We start from the raw sequence: 21,502 nt of genomic DNA, 5'->3' as shown, positions 1-21,502 counted from the left end.
TCCAGTCTCCAAATTGACAGTATATTGTACACATATACACACACAGCATTGAACTATGCCAATGTTTGAAAGAAATCCTGAACATATTTCCATAAGACTGCCTTAGGCACAAGAGGACATTGCTCAGGTTCACCTTGGCTTCCTGTTCAGTATTCATTAATTCCCTCTTAACTGAATTATAGTAATGGACTTCAAATATTGAATCCATTACACAATAAACATTCATCATTATTACTGATGCCTGATCTCTCTCTCTCTCTCTCTCTCTCTCTCTCTCTCTCTCTCTCACTCTCCCTCCCTCCCTCTATCTCTTTTATGTGTAGTTTATATTGTATTTGAATTTTTCATTCAAACCTTAAATAAGCTACAGTATATATATCTCACAAAAGTACACCACTCACATTTCAGCTAGCGTTTTTGTGTAACTTCTCAAAAGACAATACTAAAGAAATAAAACTTGTATATATTTTTATATAGTCAATGTGCAGCTTGTAGATCAGTACAGATTTGCTGTCCTCTAACCGGCCACAAATGTATTCACTTTTGTGGCCGGTTAGAGGACAGTAAATCTGTACTGATATACAAGAACCTGGTCTAAGTTCCGCTTAAAACCTTTGCCTGGTTACACGATGTGCAGCTGTTATCAATTGCAGCTGTTGATAACAGCTGTACGTCGTGTAACCAGGCAAAGCCACACTATTTATCATGTTCATGTTTTTTTCTGCTTGACAGGACCATAGAAATTTGTGTATCTTGTATTAGAGCAGTTAAAGTTTTAGTGCTTTGAGTCCAATTTTCTCATACTGACCACTGGATGTTTAACATGGCATGGCATTTGAATTGTTGTTCTCTACAAACATGTTACAGTACAGTGGCCAGGGTCATACAGAGGTTTTCTAAGACGACTCACAAGAAAGCCCGCAAACAGTTTGTGCAGCATTAATTACTTGTCCATGTCCTGTGGGCTGATGAGACTAAGATAAACTTATTGATGCACATGGGGAGCAAAGGCTCATCCGTGTGGTCCGATCCAACAGATGAGCTCCTGTAGAACTGTTTCCTGTAGAACAAAAGGGGGACCAACACAACTTTTGTGTTGCCAACTTTGGGGTGCCAACTTTTCGATCAAGCACCCAGAGCATTAACAACTAAGCTACCACCTCCTTAAAAAAAAAAAAAGATATATATATATATATATATATATTAATGCAGATTTTCTAATAATATTTCGTACAGTATTATATTTTCTTCGATTTTATGTATTATATGTTATACACTTTATTTAACACATGTAAAATGTAGTGCTATTCTACAACACAAAGTGATAACGAAAAGTCTCATTAAGGCAACAAAGGGTAAAGGACATACAGCAGATTATAAGACAAGCTGATAATATCAACCCGGCTTCTCCACCCACCAGTGAAATCCTCTACTATAAGTATTGCATCTGCAAAATTACCAGCATTGTGAATAACCTTTGACACCTCCTAATGAACTCTTCACCTACCCACCATCTGGCAGACATTCCTGGAACATCCGTGCTACCACCCCGAGATTCCACAACAGCTTCTTCTCTTATTACTTAGCACACTGCTGTAATCATTGCACACCTGTACTCTGTGACAGTGTTCGGAGACACTCTTTGTCAATGATAGTCAACAGTTTACATCAGCTTTTTAGATCAGTTCTTTTGTCTGTTGTCTTTTCTGCTTGAGTTGCACTGTCCTGTGGATTTACCGACCTGGATAAGAGAGTCACTCCTTCACTCAGTGTGGATTGTGGCAGTGCATATAGATGAATGCTTCAGGAATGAGAGTCCAATACCACCTGACCAGTCCCTGAGTACTGTGTATGGGCACAACTAGGTCGAAAGACAGAGGAGCCAGGAGTGGCACTAAAGTCGAGGTTATAAAACATGACAAAGGTTAGCAGGGTGGACCAGCCCACAACATTGCAGATGTCTTGAAAGGACACTCCAGAGGACCAAGCCTTAGAGGCTGCCACAACCTGGGTCGAGTGAGCTCTGACCCTGAAAGGAGCGGTGCAACCAGAAAACTCATAGAAGAATGCAATAGTGTCAATAATCTATCTGCTTATTTGCAGGGAGGCTTCTAACTGGAGGGTCATAGCAGACAAGCAGTTGTTCCAACTTCCTCCAAGGAGTCGTCCTGTGGATGTAAGTGTCCAGTGCTCTCACCGGACACAGCCGGTTCAGCTCCTTCTGGTCTGGGGCCTAAAATAAAGGAGGATAGAATGCCTGGAGCCTATCAAGTCTTGGGACGACCGAGGGCACCTTGGGGATGTAACCTGCTCTAGGGTGCAAGAAGTCACTGGCCATGTCTGGACTAAACTCCAGAAATAAGGGGCAACTGAGAGGGCCTGTAGATCCCTTACTCTCCTCAAAGAGCAGATAGCTGGGAGATACTCAGTCTTGACTGTGAGATGCCTCCAAGAAGCCTCGGCCAGGGGCTCAAAGGGGGGCTCAGATGGAGCGACGGGGACATGATACGCAGAAACGGCGAACGCGTAGGCTTTGAGGGTGGACTGGGCAAACCCTTTTGCGAAGGAATTCCTGAGCCAACCAGGCAGTGGACTGGATTCAATCAGTACTGAATGCATCAAGCAGAGAACAGATGCCATTTTGTTCAATACAACCTCCTTGTGAAGGGAGCTCTGGAATGGAGAATAGTCTCTATCACCTTGAAAAGACCCGGAGAGTGCGATCCTAGGAGCATCTAAGGCACGTAGGGCTCACTGCGTGACCTTGATAGTATGTAAGAATCCTCAGATCTTGAGCCATCACTGAAGGGGTCTCATATGCAGGAGGCCAAGTGGAATCACATTGGATGCAGCTGCCATAAGCCCGAGCAGTTTCTGAAACTGCTTGACAGTGGGTGACTGCCCTTCTCTGACCCTCCTGATGGCCGTAAGAATAGACACAATGCGGGCAGGGGAAAGCTGCACACGCATAACAGTCAAATCCCATATGACACCTAGATAAGTGGTATTCTGTAAAGGAGAAAACACACATTTTCCTTGGCATTCAGCCGAAACCCCAGCTCCAGCATGCGAGCAAGAACGACATCTCGATGCCAGACCACTAATTGCTCTGATCAAGCTAATATAAACCAGTCTTTGATATAGTTTAGGAAGTCTCAGGGGAACCAGAGCCGCATCCACACACTTTGTGAAGGTGTGGGGTGAGAGGGTAAGGCCAAACGGAAAAACACGTTATTGATAAGCTTCGGCCCCGAAAGCGAACCTCAGGAACTTCATGTGGGAAGAGAGGATAGACACATGAAAGTATGCATTCTTTAAATCTACCGTAGCATGTGCTCCTGAAAGGTTAAATTCCAGCCCATTAATGGCAATGAGATTTGAGCTCACAACCTTCCAATCAGGTCTAACATCTTAAAATCTGAATTACCATTCCCTTGTCATGATTTTGCCCAGTACCTCTGTTTGCTAATGCCAACATTTTTTTAAGCATTATTTTTGTCACCATAGAGTGGTAACAACAGCTAGATATCGTGTTGCAGTCTGCTAACTCTTAGACGGCCCTCCAGGATATCAGGGTAGCGGCATTAATTATGGAATGAGCCACATTCAAAGAGACGAAAGAGCATGTGCTCCCGAAAGGTTAAAAGCCAGTCCATGATTTATAAATGGGGAATGACTGGGCAGGAGGACTGAGTGCATTTAAATTGTGTGCTTACATCTTATGGTGTGGATTAAAATAGCTTGAGATTGAGCTGCCATGAGATTGCAATTGAGATTCCTACCATGCCTTTCTGTCTTCGACTACACTTAAAGATAATGCAAAGCGCACTGCATATAATTTATTATAACATTGAAATTAAACCTTGTAGGATTTTTCTGGATTAAAAAGAAAACAAATACTGATTCAGGTCAGGTTGGAACTGACAGGCAATTTGTACATATACACCATAAAGCCTGCTCAGATGCATCAATTATGCTTTAATTTTAAACTACGAAGACACACTACCTGTGGTAAGTACGTCCAATCAGAAAAGCAAGTGAAAGAGTCCATTATTATTGAGGATATGTATATGCTTTTTGAACATCTTATTCCATATTTAGTCCCAATTTCTTTTTATAAAAATCTCCACTCTTCTCAGAAGATCTAAAATCCACTGGATTCTGAAGTTTGCTTGAGATTTTGTTAATTCAGTTACAAGGGTGTTAGTAAAGTCAAGTACTGATGTAGGTGAGGTGAGGAAACCTGGGGTGAAGTCAGAATTCAAATGGAATTGGAATTGGAAATGGTATTTGAGTAAAAGTGGCTTGAAATCTCCTCATTTTCTCCAAAACAATCCCAATTTACAACTAGCTTACATACAGACCTAATAAATGATTGTATATGTATACTGACTATACAGGATTAAATAGCACACTAATATACACTATATGGGCAAAATTATTGGGACACTTGACCTTTCCTATCGTATGTGGATCTCAACCTTACTGAACACCTTTGGGATGAATTGGAGCCTTGACTGCACCCCAGACCTTCTTACCTTCCTTACCTAAATCAATACCTGACTTCACTAACACACATATGGTTGATGAACACAAAGGTCCACAAGCACACTCCAAAATCTAGTGGGACATCCTCCTAGAAGATTGAAGAGAACTATAGGAGCAAATTGGGAATATTGTGGAATGCAGTGCTCATGAAGCACATACCATACTTATGACCAGTTGTCCATAAACCTTTGGCAATATACTGTACCTTTCTAACACCTAAATGGCTCCACAGAGCACATACAAGCACTTGTACTCCACATATCCACATATACAACAAGCATGCCTGTAGTTCAGCAAGTAAACTTGGTTAAGTAAACTTTGACACTTTGACAGGATATTGGAACGAACATGACTTTATCTTTTAGTTCAAATCTCTAGTGCAACTCAGGAAAAGATGTGTGAGATTAGTGGTGGATTTTGTGCTTTGTGCTGTCACTTTTGGCCAGAAAAACACCTTCAACACCTTCACCTTCCCTGGGGAGCAGCAACAAGTGGAGTGAGGTCCAGAACGGGATCATATTAGAAAATACTGTAGTGAGGCTAATAAACATAATAATAACAATGACAATTGCAAATCCACAGAACAAAATGGACCAGGTGTAGTTTTGGAAGTAGGCCCTTTGTTGGTCCCAATAACATGAATTTATAGACATTGTTTTTCTGAATACAGTTCATTGTACTTAGAAAGATAATACATCAAAAAGGGGAGATAAATTTTGTTTTCTCCAGGCTTATTTGCAAACCAAATCCATTGATGCTTTGACCATAAAAATGTTGAAAACAGAATGTTTATAAAAAGAAAAAAATCTAGAGAGATGTACAGTATGTGTTTATTCTCCTGGCACTAAATTTAAAACAGATGTCTCATCTGTCCATATGCTGATAGCCTAAAGTAGTACCATTATGTTCCTTTATAAAACAAGGCATAAACATATTTAAATCGTTGTATTTATAGTCCTAAACAAATCACTAAAGCTACTGTTGCCATTAGTCATGTTAGTCACTTACCATACCAACAAAGGACCTGACTGGAATTTCACAATTTGGTATGGTTATAAAAAGTAATTTTAAAAACCTTACACTCTAAATACAGTCATTTTGTCTCCATGAAAGAAAACCCAGATTCAACTTCTGTTTTTTTCCACTATTAAACAAACATCTCACAGAAACTTGAAAAAAAACCCACACACATACACACTGTTCATCTTCTGTTCATCACTGTTCATCTTCTCATGTTCTGTCTCATCACACCCTTAAGAGGCTGCAGCACATGTCAAGTATTTAGGTGCATCAATAATGATGCAGAAAGTTCTCATTCGGAACCCCCAACCCCCTCTGCCCACACACACACACACACACACACACACACACACACACACACACACACACACACACACACACACACACACACACACACACACATATCCCACCTCCTTTAACCTGCCATCCTTCCATGCTTGTCACATCACATCACACCACATGGAAAAAGTGTGCTACAGGAGACTGTAGCATGTACATCACTTCAGTTCATGGTCACAACATCGATGTCAGAATGAGGGCAAGGTAATCTTGGCATGGTTGTTGGTCATGAATGGACTGTTTTTATAAACTGCTTATCATCTTTCCTCTGACCACTGTGAGAAACAAAGCTTTCCCACAATTCCACAAATGAACTATGGCTCATTCAATGTTTTGAGCATTATGGTAATCAACTCTACTAAAAGGAATAGTATGTAAGTATGTACTCAAAGTCTTGTATTACAAGAAATCCCAAATGCTAATTAGTAATTGCTTGATTTGATATGGCCTCTTCTGTTACTTCCTCTTTTTTTGCACTAAAGATAAGCAGAAGTTGACATCAGTCATATTTGTTTTCACTGGACTTTTGAGCTTCATTTTATCTCTGTTGAGCTGCACAGTGTTTTGCCACATCTAGCTGGTAATGTGTTCAAGGCATTGACATAATGATATTATTATATACTCTAAAATAGGGTTATTAGAGAGCTGATAAAACCTCTTGTGATTGCAGGGCCGCTGGAAGTAATTTTGAACAGGGGGTGCTGTGAATTTTTTATTTTTATTTTTTTTTTGACAAAAAAACCTATGAGCCTATGGGCCTATTTAGAATACATTTTAAAAAATAACATAGGGCTGTGATGGCACTTTTTTTTTGTGTAGTGGACCAAATACCGGCGGTGTTGCGGTGGTTGGGGGTTGTTTTGAAATAATAATTTTAAAAAACCCAAAGAAACAACACACTAAAGCCTGTAAAGCATTGAAATAAATATCAGTAAATACTGGTAACTTACATAATATAATAAAGTTGAATCCATTTAAAAAAAAAAAAATAAATAAATAAAAAAAACGCGCTTTACAAATGAACTTGAAAAATCAATATAATTAAAATAATCAAAATAATTAAATCAAAATCCAAAATACACTTAACAGCCTACGTGTGTCAAAATCATTTCCTAAAATATTCATTAAGGAATTTATAAATTGTGCAAAAAATTTTAATAGGCCTACATTTTAAAAAAATCTCTCTCTCGCAAATAGGGGGAGCTGCAGCACCCCCACTTCCTGCGGCCATGTGTGATCGTCTAGGATTTTGTTAAAAAAAAAAAAAGAAGGAGCCTTTAAAATTGAATAAAAGAGTTCCAAATACTGAACCCTGGAGAACACATTGGGTCATGACATTCTCTAACTTACCATGTAGTCCCTGTACTGTAATTATGACCTAAAAATCCAGCCCAGTTTTTAAGTCTATCTATGAATATTTCATAATCGCTAGTGTCAAAAGCTGCTCTGAAATTTTTTTTTAACAGATGTCATTACTGTAAGAGCAGACCCAGTGATTCTGTTGGGACATAATTCTTAGAAAGACATTTTAGTTTTGGAAACTCAGCAGAGACGCTCTCTTCAGGTATTTATTCTTCTCATGTTTGAAATGGACATCCATAGCTTATCCTTGAGACATCTTATATGCCTTGGATGGGATGCCTGGTTATATTAAGGCATGCATATATATATATATATATATATATATATATATATATATATATATATATATATATATATATATATATATATATATATATATATATATATATATGGTAGGAGGAAACCCAGAGAATGTCAAGGAAACATCAGGCAACCTCAGGTATAACATGATCATTTCAGTGACATTAACAAAAACATACAGTAAGATAACACCTGGGAACTTGAACTCTGCGGGTTGGTAGAAGATGGGTTGCAGTGATGTTATGGATACAGGCTAATTATTGGACATGGAAATGCTTATTGGAAGTCTAATATTATGAATTTACTGATTTATTTATTTGTTTGTTTGTTTTAACTAAAATCATTGTATTTTAGAACCGTTAAAACACTGGGCGGTTTTGGGGGCAAGTTTTGTAGTGTCTGCCTTTAGCTTTCCAGCATTCTCTCTCTTTTGGAGTTGAACTGCATTGGCATTTCTCTGTAGTGCTTTCTTCTTGCAATAAATGGTCAATACTGGCACAGTCACATCAATATCACTAAATCTATCCAATAAATTGGATTCAGATAGTTTTCATGGCAGGGTTGACTTTTTTTTTTTTTTAACAAAGTTTGTACCCTTGTGGCCATTTATAAATCAGTATACACTGGGTGTCTATCATGGCCCATATCTGAAAGGAAATGCATAGTGATCTGAATACTGTACATTATTGGTTGAATTGAGACCATGTAAGGAAATGAGATTGTGCAGTGTCCAGTCCAAAAGAGTAAAATAAATGTAGAATAATAAGCGTTTGTACACTAGAGTTGTCCCTGAGTAAGTTGAAATCACCAGTAATACCAGTCATGTGCAAATCGCTCGACTAGAGCAGTGTGAAAGGATGTGAGGTATTAGTGTGCCATGCTCAGTCCTGTGTGAGCTGATGAGCACACTGTCGCAAGCTTCTGTTAGGAAACCGAGCAGCTCCCAAGGGCTGTTGTGGACACACAGCGGGCTCCACAGGGACACACAGCCACAGCACCTGAACCCAAACAGTAGGAGCGGCAGCAACCTCAGGCAATTAGCACACATGAACTTCCTTTCTCCATCCTGACAGCCATAAATGTTCCGGAGCTCCTGGTGTTGGGCCTCATCGATTTCCTTGCTGAAAAGGTCAGTATCTTGGCACGACAGTGGAGCCCCCTGCCCACAATCTCTTCACGGCCCAGCCACCTACTGGAGAAGTACTGGAGAGGCTGATCTAGTGTGGCAAAGCAGTCCAATATCTATATATATATATAAAGCTCAAATACCACTGACTGACTCACTCACTCATCACGAAATCTCAAAAACCACTGAACGGATTGCAATGAAATTTGGAACATACCTTCCTCGTGGGTCTTAGGTTCTCAATAAGAAAGGGTTTTGAAAAATTCGCCCTGGATCGCGGCTAACTCGCGAAAAACGCGATTTCTCACGCATTGTAAACTCTTCGGAATAACAGTACGGATCCTCATGAAGCTTACTACATTGTTTCTTATTACATGTTAGATGCACGATAAAAATTATTTTTAAAGTAGTTTGCCCTGTATCGGTACTACAAAGAGGTAGTACGTTATTTGTTGAGGTTACGTTCTGATCTCTGATCATCCAGTCCTGCTCAGTGCTTACTGCTTATTGCCATATTGCTTAGCGCTCTGCCTTCCGTAGCAAAGCACGGGTACTTTCAGCTAGTATATATATATATATATATATATATACATAAACAAATTTTGAGACTAGCTATTTTTTTTACAAGAAAGTACTTTATTTATTTACGTTTACACACTGTCACCTTAAAATAGTTCCAGCCTTCCTGCCACTTCTGGAATGTGTCCTAGAAGTCTGAGCATCAAGTGTGTCAAGCACCTTCTCTGCAATGGTGCCAAAACAGCGACCTTTGAGCTGGATCTTTATCTTCAGTTAAAGGGTCAAATCCACATGAGCCTAATCTGGCAAGTAGGGTGGCAATGTTGTTTCCGGCGAGAAACTCACGTGTGAGGAGAGCTTGATGACAGGGTGTTCTAACTTGCTGTTCATGAATGAACGTGGTCAGAATAGCAACAGATGCACAACTCTCGACAGGAAGATGTCTTATAATTACATCTACAGCATTTAGCAGATGCTCTTGTCCAGAGCGACATACAAAAGTGCTTTGAGTCTCTTATCAATGAATACAAACTTAAGATAAATCAGCCTACAACTCTCAAGACAAAGCAAATCTGGAAAAGTGCTAGTTTAAGTGTTTCAGAAAAGGTAGGTTTTTACCTGATAGCCTGTGACTCTGCTGTTCAGACATCTCAGGGAAGTTTATTTCACCACCTTGGTGCCAGAACAGAGAAGAGCCTTGAGTTATACTTACCTTTTACCCTGAGAGAAGGTGGTACCAGTCGAGCAGTTTTAGAAGATCTCAGGCAGTGTGGTGCAGTGTGAGGAGTGATGAAGTCTCTGAGGTAAGAGGGTGCTGGCCAATTTTTGTCTTTGTAGGCAAGCATCAGTTTAGAGTTAGAAACTAGACACTGATGCTTGCCTACAAAGACAAAAAATAAATTGGCCAGCACCCACAGCAGAATGGGCCAATCACGCCTGAGCAATGCGTGCAACTAGTTTCTCCATACAGGAGGCGTCTTGAAACCGTCATTACCAACAAAGACTTTTGTACGAAGTATTAAATGCATCGTGTTCAATACTTTTTCCTTCGTCTCATGTCACAATATACTGTAACACATAACTCCATTAATGGACATGTATGGTTTGATGTCTTTGGATTGCATGGGTCATTACCAGCATCTGGTAAAAAATTCATGGCAAAAGCACCTTAAGAAAGATATTTACTGAGAAAAATGGTGACGTGTTCAATACTTATTTTACCCGCTGTGTATATATATATATATGTGTGTATGTATATTACAAGGATACATTTTAGATTTAAAGAAAAGTTCAGCACTGCTTAATTTCTATCCACTCCATTTATATCTATATGATCATGAAAAACCAACATCAAGCTACTGACTATATTTATATTTTTTAAATAAAAAGCAACAGAAAAAAGAACTTTTCAGGACATAATCCATATTCAGTAAAAAAAAAAAAAAAAACAGGAGGCAGAAATGGAGGTGGCAGATTTGAAGATGCTGCGATTTTCATCGAGAGTGGTGAGAATGGACAGGATTAGAAACAAGTTCATTGGGGACCGCTCTGGTAGGATGTTGTGGTTTTGGACAAGGTGAGAAAGGCATAATTGAGATGGTTTGGTCATGTGCTAAGCATGAAGCTGCCAGGAAGGAGGAAAAAAGGAAGGTTAAGGAAGAGGTTTATGTATGTGGTGATAGAAGACGGATGATCTGGTGTTACGACCCCTGACGGGAGCAGCCGAAAGAAGAACATTCAATATTCCGGATTCGTAGTCGAATTTCATTCGAAGCAACTCAAGTGATATGGACAGTGTTTTTCATCTAGTCCATATTAAAGGTCAGATTTAAAGTCAACAGAATTTCTATTTATATCTTCATATTAGAAATATTTCCAACATCTGTTGTGTGGTGTACAGGATTATTTTCTCTTTGGGGAAATAATAATATAAATAATATTGTTCATTTATGTAATTGAGGTCGAAGCAGCCGAGAAAAAGCAGCCATGCTTGACACCAGCGTGCTCATTACATAAAGATAAAGCATCTTTCTGCAATATTTACTCTGACTAGTGCTACGATACCAATTTAGGAAGACAGAAAGTATAACTCAGAATGTATTAGCTGTAATTAGGCAAACCCTCCAAAAATCAAACACACACTCAAATACTCAATTCAATGTCTATAGTGCCACCCATATTATGTTTACACATTTACTTAATAGCTGCTTCTGCTGTTTTGCACACATTTTAAACTGCCACCAACTGCTGCTATACATAAGTGTATAGGGTTACCAGTACCCTTATTTGTTTTCCTTTTTTAATTTAATTTTGCACATTGTACTGTATAACATATGGGTCTTCATAACCACCGGGGGTCCGTGACCCCTAGGAGGTCCGCAGTGGTACTGCAGTGTGTCTCCTTATTAATGTTGAATCACAAAATTTTTGTTTAAAAAAAATAAACATGGGTAAAAACATCAAAGATAAAATATAACAAAAATTTTAAATATTATAATTGTTACATTAAAGTTTGATTAAAATTACAAGTTCATGTAAATGTATAATAGTCCACGTGACAGTAAAAGGAAAAGGTCTATAAAATCTATAAAATTAAAACACAACAATACAACACAAATAAAAAACCATTAATAATATACTTAATATAATTAGCATAATATAATTGGTTTCTATTAATATCAGTGGCTATGTTTGTCACATTTTGTATCAGGGGTCCCTGCCCCATGTCTCTATTGCCTAAGGGGGTCCTTCACTTGCCCCCCTGATATAACATATAATACAGAATGTATTCTGGTCAGCACTAATTTGTGTAATTTGGGTTTTCTTCTGTCCTGTACTGTTTTGTTTTTGTTTTGTTTGTTTGCTAGGTTGCACACAATGCACTTCATGTAGCTAGGAGAACTGAATTTAGCTCTATGTTGTTTTATGTAGCATGTAGTATGTTGTTTGATGTAGAGTCCTGGAGAAGCGTAGTTTTATTTCACTGTGTACTTCATCAGATATATATGTTTGAAATTACAAAAAAAAAGCTCTTGACTTGATTTTTCTCTTTCGTTTTCTTCCCAATTGGAGAGAAGTTTCAACTCGCTAGCCAGCTCCCCCCCAATCACACCACCTCTACCTCCCAGCCCAGAGAAGATGTTGTCAAACATGAGTTTCTTCCAAGATTTGCAAAGACAGTCATTTCATCTGCATTCAAACTGCTGGTTACACTGTATCATGGAGCAGGAAAAGTGCTTTCTACCCTTTTAAGCACATACTGGCTGGTGTCACTATGACTGACAGGAAGAACAAAGTATAACATCCATCCCATCTTCATGGCCAATTTTGCTCCCATGGCTCCCAGTCACAGATGGCTGTGGCTTCAACAGGATTCAAACTATTACTTCTGAAATGTAAGGCTGCATTTTGGTGCATGTGTTTTTGAGTCACTGGAGTCTGTAAAGTCACTGTCTCGAATGAGATCAGATTTCTTGCTGTATGAGAAAAGGAAAATGTCAGTGCTTGCTATGGCTGGTAACACCCCCTCAGATCTGATAACACTTCACACCTTCTGTCAATGGTGAATGTCCAAATGGCCATTTTTTTTTTAATGAATGTTCAAAATATTAAAACATGATAGAGGGTCTGACAGAAGAAACCAGATTTTGGTCTCCAATAATCCAGATTTTGGTATATTGGTAGTTTATTTTAAGGATCGGTGGCAAAGCCAAAGATATATAATTATGCAAACAATGGCATATAATTATGCAGCATGGCACTCACCCAACCTTAAAATGATGTATAATGTGCAATTACTAAAAAAAAAAATACTTAATTAAAATTATCATACACTGACCAGACATAAAATGAGAGTGATTATCTCTTTTTCATGGTACCTGTTAGTGTGTAGGAAATATTAGGCAGCAAGTGAACATTTTTGTCTTCAAAGTATATGTTAGAAGTAGGAAAAATGGGAAAACATAAGAATTTTAGCGAATTAGAAAGGCCAAATTGTGACGTCTAGACGACTGGGTCAGAGCAACTCCAGAACTGCAGCTCTTGTGGGCTGTTCCTGGTCTGCAGTGGTCAGTGTCTATCAAAAGTGGTCTAAGAAAGGAACAGTGGTGAACCAGGGGTCAAGACTTATTGATGCAAATGGGGAGCGAAGGCTGGACCAACACAATATTAGGCAGGTGGTTATATTGTAATGCCTGATCAGTTTAAAAATTTGCAAATAAAACTTATAAAATTCATGAATTCAAATTTAACTGCACTCCTTGTCTCCCGCTTTTTATCAATGCTGGAAAACCGCACTTTTTTGGACACTCTTGCGAGTTTCGTAGTCCTTACTGTAAAATGAGAGTGATTATTGTCATATAAATATGATTCAGGTTTTCCTAGATCAATTTTGGAAAATTATTTTCGTTGTTTAAAAATGTGATTACGAGTGTAATTGGACCCTGGCCACCCCTGTTAAGGTTGGCATAATTGAAGGTCTAGTCATTTTGCTGTGAACATTTTCAATGCAAAATGCTTTTATTTATTAGAAGTTGGTGATATATAAATTCTTAAAAAAAATAAATGGTTTTTTGAGCTGTATGTTTACATGTTTATTGTATACTGTCATCCATGCCCAGGGTTACAATAATTCTGGAGGTGATTCTAGACTTGAGTAAATACCTCAAATATAATATATCCTTTATGCACAATCATTGGGTTTAAATTTAAGAGAGAATAATCATCTATCAACCATGAAAAGCAGGCTGTTCCAAACATGTCGACTGAATTTTTTCCCCCCACTGAAAGCGAAACACGCTTGTTTTGACAGGAAGTGCCAAGAACATTCGATTTGGCTTTGAATGAGGAGCAGACTACATATTTTGCCCTACAAGTGTGATATGCATTCTGACTGCACTCGTCTCCTCGTCGCCATGGAAATGTATTCCTCGCTTTATTGAGATTTCAAACAGCGCTGCTATAAATGTCATGTACATCATCGTTCATAATGTGGACTTTGCATTTGTGTCCTAAACTTATTTATATATATATATATATATATATATATATATATATATATATATATATATATATATATATATATATATATATATATATGTGTGTGTGTGTGTGTGTGTACAGTAATTCATGCCTGAGTTTATTGAATGCAACACTAACGTAGAAAGGAAGAATTCCCTGATCGAGGTTGAGTTGATTTTACTCCATACAGCCTAATAAAAAGAAATTGTCTGAAGACATTTTGTATCGCCGTCATCTCTAAAATGAATAAATGAATCCCGGTACAGTTTATTGTGGAGCTGCTTTATGTCACTTTATTTAATCTATTCAGCCGATATCTGAATCGTCTGCCACCACATGCAGATCGCATCCATCTTCTTATCTCGGAAGCTATAACGTTTATGACCCTCCGCTGGCAATATGGCAGATTGAATCTGGAGCTGACGATTGTTTTTGTGTCTCCCTTTTGTATATTTGTGCTCCTTAGATGCTTCTCAGATTGCTCCTGCATGCTCCTCAGATTGCTATGGAAAATCTTAACAGCTAAAGCCCTCCATTCTGCCTTGCTGCACGTGCGCCAGTTCAGATGATCATAGCAATGCAAGCACCCTGAGCGTTTATATCCCCTCTGACCACACACACGCTCAGCTGCTGTTATTCTGCAGATAAACAGGGTCTCTGAGTAACTCAATGCCCCCTGTAGGGAAGCTGAATCATGACAAGGTTCCACTTGATTTCATATATCAGGCAGGAATGGGATGAAAATTCTCTCTTTCCATCACCGAACATCCTTCATGACTCCACCGGCTTCCTGTAAGGACCCAGGATTAGGAAGAGGCACTGAAAAGCTGAGAGAGGTTGCTTTCTTAGCTCTTAAAGGTTGTGGAGCAAAGCTTCAGACAGTCACAGAGGTGGACGAGGTACACAAACTATGTATTTGAGTTAAAATAGAGATACACTCAATGTAAAATATGACTTCCGTAAAAATGCAAGTGCTCCCTTTAAACTTTAGTGAAAGTACAAAAGTATTTGCTTAAAAATTTACTTAAGTATCCTAAATACTATGATTTATTATGGTTATAATGTTCCTATTATCATTTTTGTCACAAGACTCATTACTTAATCAACTCAGTTTTTGTGAAAAGACTCTCAGCACACTGATCTATTAATAGAATGATATTAATGACCCAAACACTTATTGATTTTTATTAAAATGACAATGAGCCCAAAACCTTCTTTTCAACTACTTAAAAAATCACGCAAATAAGGTGTTATGGCGAGTCCGAGTCTGGAGTTTCTTCATAATTTAGTCCGTTTAAAATTTTCTGTTTGCTGCTGAACTGATGCTGAACTGTATGTTGGTGATCAGTAGATACACCGAGCGCCAATCAAAACAAGTTCAAAACAGAGCGCGTCAACCCTGATTGGTGGTTTGACCAGTTACGATTTTATCCGCATAAATAAAAATAAATTACTGATTTCACAAGATGAAATTGAGTAAAAAGTACGATATTTGATTTTGAAATCTAGTGAATTTAAAGTAAAAGTCTCCTCAAATGAAAATACATTAGTACACGAAAAACCTACTGAAGTACAGTAACAAATTACATTTAATTCCTTACTGTCCATCACTGGACAGTCTGATGGTTTCCAGCTACCTGAATGGATATCAGACATTTTTTCACTTTTAGTAACAACTGTCTATTCTGCCTGTTAGACAAAACAAAACAAAAAACAAAAGATGACCATTTTTTTAAATAAGTAGTACCTATAAATTGTTACAGACACCAAAAGGGGGCCATGCTTCTGGAATGCCAACAAAAAATGGTCTCATATTCGTTCTGACCTTTAGCAAGTCTATAAGCCTCTAATGGTAAATCCATCCAAGATATAGGCTTTTTTGCCCGTGATTGATTGCTGTTTCATTTGTTTTATTACAAGCCGTAGATTTTCAGTTTCCTCTTGGCACTCTGACATTAGCTGCACTGAAACTGTAGCGTTGTTCACTACATATAGCACCAGTACTATAAAATTGTTGCAACTTCTTAAACCACAAAGCTTAAACAAGATACATATTTTCATCATATTTTAACATATACGTTTTTTTTTTTGTTTTAATTTGTGTTTTCGTTTCCAGGAAATTATAGTCAGTTAACCGATAAAAGCATTGTACTTTAGACACAAAGGTCATGAGTTTAAATCCCAGCCATACCAAGCTTCCATTCCTGGGTCCCTTACCCCTAAGTTGCTATGAATGAATGAAATATAGATGTAAGTTGCTTTGAGTAAGGTTGTCTGCAAAAATGCCATAAATGTAAATGTAAATCTAATATCTGGAGGCAATTAGAGGCCTAAGGTGCAGTCAGTTTTCCAATTCATCCCAAAGATGTTTAGCAGGGTTGAGATCAGAGCTCATAACAAAAGATCTTCCACTTAAATCAATGTAAAAGCATATCTTCATGGAACTGGTTTTGTGCACAGGGGTATTGTCATGCTGGAACAGGTTTGTGCCTATGAAAACATTTGAACCTAGCGCATACAACTGTGTGCCTCCAACTTTGTGGGAACAGATTGTGGAAAACCCACATATGGCTGGAAAAGTGTTAGACTCTAATACGCAAATATCCTGTATATATATAAAACACAGAGAAGAAGTTTAGTGTTTCAGCTGGATTTTTGCTCCCATTGACCATATTGCATATCTCTCTTTTGTACCATGTTTCTGAAAGACCTTTCAAGATGTCAAGCTTTAATAAGGTGAAGACAGACATAATCAATAATGGCTAAGGCAGTTAGGGACAGACCACTGACCATCAAGAATAAATGAAGTATGCTGAATGATTGCATTATTGTTCTGGGCCAGTCTGCCGGATACAGGCTAATTCTGCGCTAAATTACTCTGTTAATGGAGATTTTTCCACTGAAAAGGCTTTATAGTGAAGCCCTGCATCGAGGCTGCCTGTAAAACCACTCTGCAGTGTTCAGATAGAAAAGGATACAAATGTATGTTCCAGTCTTTAATGGTTACCACATAAAATCTATCAAAATTTGGAGAAAAAAATAGCAACGCTGAAAGAGGGTGTCGCCAGGTAATAAATGAACGGATTGAAAAGGCGCTCCCTTGGTTTAAGCAAGCAGGAAGAGAAAGGCAGCGTGAAAAAGACATGTAAAATGGAAAAAAAAAAAAAATGGGATGTGCAATTGAAGTTGATAATGTAATCAAAGCCCGCAGAGAGTTGTATCAAACATAATGGCCTAATAGGAAGGCATAGAAAGACCACAGCACACCATGTTGTCTAAAGGCTTTCAGTGACATCTACATTCTGCATTCATTGGGAAGATGCTTTAATGCCTCTGACAGAAGCAGTAGGACAAAAAGTGAAAAGCAAAGAGGCTGTGAAGGGAGCAGTTATTTATAACTGCTATAGCATAGGAGGAACTGACTGATGTTTAATGGTAGATAATTATAACAACATTATAGGTAGCTATACTGTACATGCTTTGAACCGATGAAGGCTTACGGATCATTGGGATTGGGAATCTTTGGGAATTGCTGTGGTATAAGAATGTAGAACTTTGGCAGAATTGTGGAAATGGATCTTGGGTTGAAATACCTTCATGCCAGTGGGAAAATGAATCCTGCTTTAGATTATTGAATAGATTAACTCTAGACTCCAGTAAGACTAAAGATTCTGATTTTAGTGAACAAAAAAATTAAATCCCCCCAAAAATCTCCCTTAAAGGGGACATACTCTACATAGACAAACGCATTGGGACACCTGTATTTTCCATCCATGTGTGGTTATTGTAAAGCTGAAGGAACACGATTGCATAGAGTGCCTTTGGATGCTGAAGCATGAAATTTTCCCTTCATCAAATTTTCCCTTGAACTAGGAGACCCAGAGCATGGATATATGCTTTGCATTGGTTGAAGCAAAAGATCTCCTTATGTAAACCTCCGAACTCAACCCTATTGAACACCTTTGGGATGAATGTGAACACTGACTGCACCCCAGGCATCCTCACCTCACCCTACAACAGTGCCTGTCTTCACTTTTAACACCCTTATGTCTGAATGTCTAAAATCTCCACAAGCACACTCCAAAATCTAGTGGAACATCTACACATAAGAGTGGAGGTTATTATACGAGCAAAAGGGGACTGGGATGTTCAAAAAGCACATGAGAATCTTATGGCCAGGTGTCCACAAACTTTTGGAAATATAGTGTAACACAGTGTTCAGTGTTCCAAACTCATTGTAATCTTGAGGCCCTATATAGTAGTATTGCATCCTTCATATTTCCAAATAGTCTTTAGTTTGACCAGATTTAAAAAAAAAAAAGATCCATCTTTATGCTTTTCTCAGAAAACAGCCGAGCTCATGAAGGCGTGATATGGGCGGAGTTAAAGAGTAACATGCACGCTCAGCTTTTGTGTAGCGATTGTTTGCGGGCTGTGACATAACCATAAATTAAACAGAAATAAAATATTCGAAGTCTTTATAAACTTTATTAATGTACTACGGCTAACAATCAGATCCATCCGTACATGTCTGATCCAGAATCGGATCCCAAGCCTTAAACTGATCATCAAGAACAACAGAAGCAACAACAACTACAGCAGGATGTGTCTATATGGTAAGTACTAAACAAGGTTCTCCCTCCCTCACAACTAAAAATACGCTTCTTAGGAGACATTCCTCTAGAGCAAATCCTGACGACTTCAATAACTAAATGAAGCATGGTGGCGGGTGTGCTCTCGCGCTGGTTTCAAGGAGAAGTGTAATACAAGCAATTCCGCTCTTCCTGACACCTCAAAGTGTTATACTCGAAAAGAAATTTTAGAAAATTATACAACCCCAGAAGGAGTGTATTTGGCAGAGAAATACTCCGTTACACATCCGAATATTTTTTTTTTCAAACTTTTCCCATGTTTAGCACAAGAATCCAACTCAAAATGCATGAAATAGCATTAGCTTTCCCTCTTAACTGATCAAACCATGCGATACTTTCCTTGCGATCCTTACATATTGATGTCCAATGTACTAAATCAATTTTCATCAATAGTCTGGTTGAGAATAGTCGAGCAAGCAGTTCGGGTTGAAAGCAGCACTCTGTATCGTGTTGCTGTTCAATTGTTTTGCCTCCTTGCTGCTATGGCAACTAGAATTCCATGTAGAAGTCTTACATCTTAATGACATTAGCTGTATGCTCGGGGTCATTGTTCTCCTGCAGAATCAATTGATAAGCGCTGATAACAAACCGGATGATTGATCTCCTGTCCAAAAGGTTTCCAAAAAGAATTTAAAATTTGCCTCAGTACATTTAATAAGTTTCGGCCCAGAGAGGATGGTGGCATTTCTGGATCATGTTCACGCATGCCTTCTTCTTTGCATTATTTAACCTGCATTTGTTAAAGACATGGCACAGATAGCGATTTCTGGAGGTGTTAATAAGCCCATTCAGTGATTTCCATTACAGAATCAGATTTTAAATCCAGAGCCACCTGAGGGCCTTGAAGATCACGGGCATCTGGTATCGATTTTTGCCCTCCTCCCTTGTGCACAGAGATTTCTCCACATTCTTTGAAACTTTTGATATTATTATGTACTGTACAGATTTGGAAAGTTATGAAGTACCAAAACTTTGTTAGTGTACTTAAGTAGATCCTTCTGGTATCAGTACTTTTACTTATTTTACTATATTTCTGACAACTTTTTGCTTTCATTTATGACATTTTTAAACCCAAGTATCTGTACTTTTTACTTCTTACTTTTAAGTAAAAGAATGAAGTATAAGGCAAGTAACATGGTGGCACAAATGATATGAGTGCAAATGTACAGAATAATTTTTTTGTAATGTACAGTTCAGTGTCCGTGCTCAGGATTTTCTCAGAACCCTTCACTCATCTACACATAACACATGACAGCTGATGGAAAGAAACTGTGCTTGACACTCGTAGCAATATCAAAGAATCTTTTGTACATAAGAATGACATTAAAAAGCTGATTATACAATGATTTCCATGAAATGCCACCGTAGCTACGTATACATCTTTCAAAACAGCATGGAGCCTCAAATCAGTGCTATTAGTGACTTAGACAGGTCCCTCAGTCGAACTCTGGTATTCAATATTTGAAAGAGAAGAGAGGTTTGGGGTGTGCACAAAGCCTGTTACACAACACATGGCACGTAGGCGAGCAAGCTGCCTCAATATCAAAGCTCCCAAATGGATCAGTCTGAGGTGTGAGCTGTGTTTAGTACAAAAATCGTTTAGTTTTTTTTTTTATCTTGACTGTTTTCTCAGACTACCAACCAAACGCATTACAGGTCTTATCCCTTTTAGCATCACACAGCATTGACAGAGACGCTTATGCTCTATGAAAGACCGAAGCCCACAAACACCCCATGGAAATCTAGCCCAATGCTCAGAGACGCAGATGCTAAGAGTTTTTTTATCAGTAGAGAGGAAGGAAAGGTTTTTGGACCCTCTGTTCAAAGTGCCACAGTGTGTTCTGTCACAGAGCAGCAATGGGGGGCTACTTATCCCAACACCACCACCCGAGTCTGAGGCGGATGGCATCGAACAATGGCGACCCATGCAGTGTGGCAGATACCAGCAGACGCACGTCATGAATGAGTCACGAGGAAGGACTACAGGGCATAAACGGCACATGTTTCAACCTCGAAGACTTTTTGCAAATGAAGGACTCAAACCAAGCAAAACCCAAATGAAGACTCTGTAAATAAAATGATGCAAGTATATTGTTCATCATTTACTTCTTCCTCCTATTGCAGCATAGCCATGGTAACCTATGCACTCGTACTAAACTTCAGGAAGGAAGGAAATGTCAGCAAAGTCTAACATAATGCCAGTAAAATGCCAACATAGCCTCCTCTATCCTCAAAATCAATGCAAAAAACACACATGAGGACTCTCTAAAGCAGGGGTCCCCAAACTACAGCCTACCACAACATTTGGAACGGCCCTTTGAACAATAGCAGAGACATATTTTAAAATGTTTTATTTTAAATGTTTCTCTCATATCATATCTGTACATAATAATAAAAAAAAAAGGTTGGCTTTCAAACTAAAATATCCCTTAGATATGAATAGAGTTCGAGGCACAGATCCAAAAATCCAAACATAGTTTTTCCTGTTTTTCCACTGTCATTACTAGAGCAGCCCCTAAAGGCGAATCACTGGCACTACACGCCGTTTGTTTTTGCACACGAGACTGCACGCTGAACAGAGAGGGCTATATTAGATTTATTATTTAGAATGTATAAA

This window comes from Silurus aristotelis, assembly GCF_946808225.1.
Source record: "Silurus aristotelis genome assembly, chromosome: 21".
NCBI classification, from domain to species: domain Eukaryota; kingdom Metazoa; phylum Chordata; class Actinopteri; order Siluriformes; family Siluridae; genus Silurus; species Silurus aristotelis.
Note: the sequence above shows the minus strand (reverse complement) of the source record.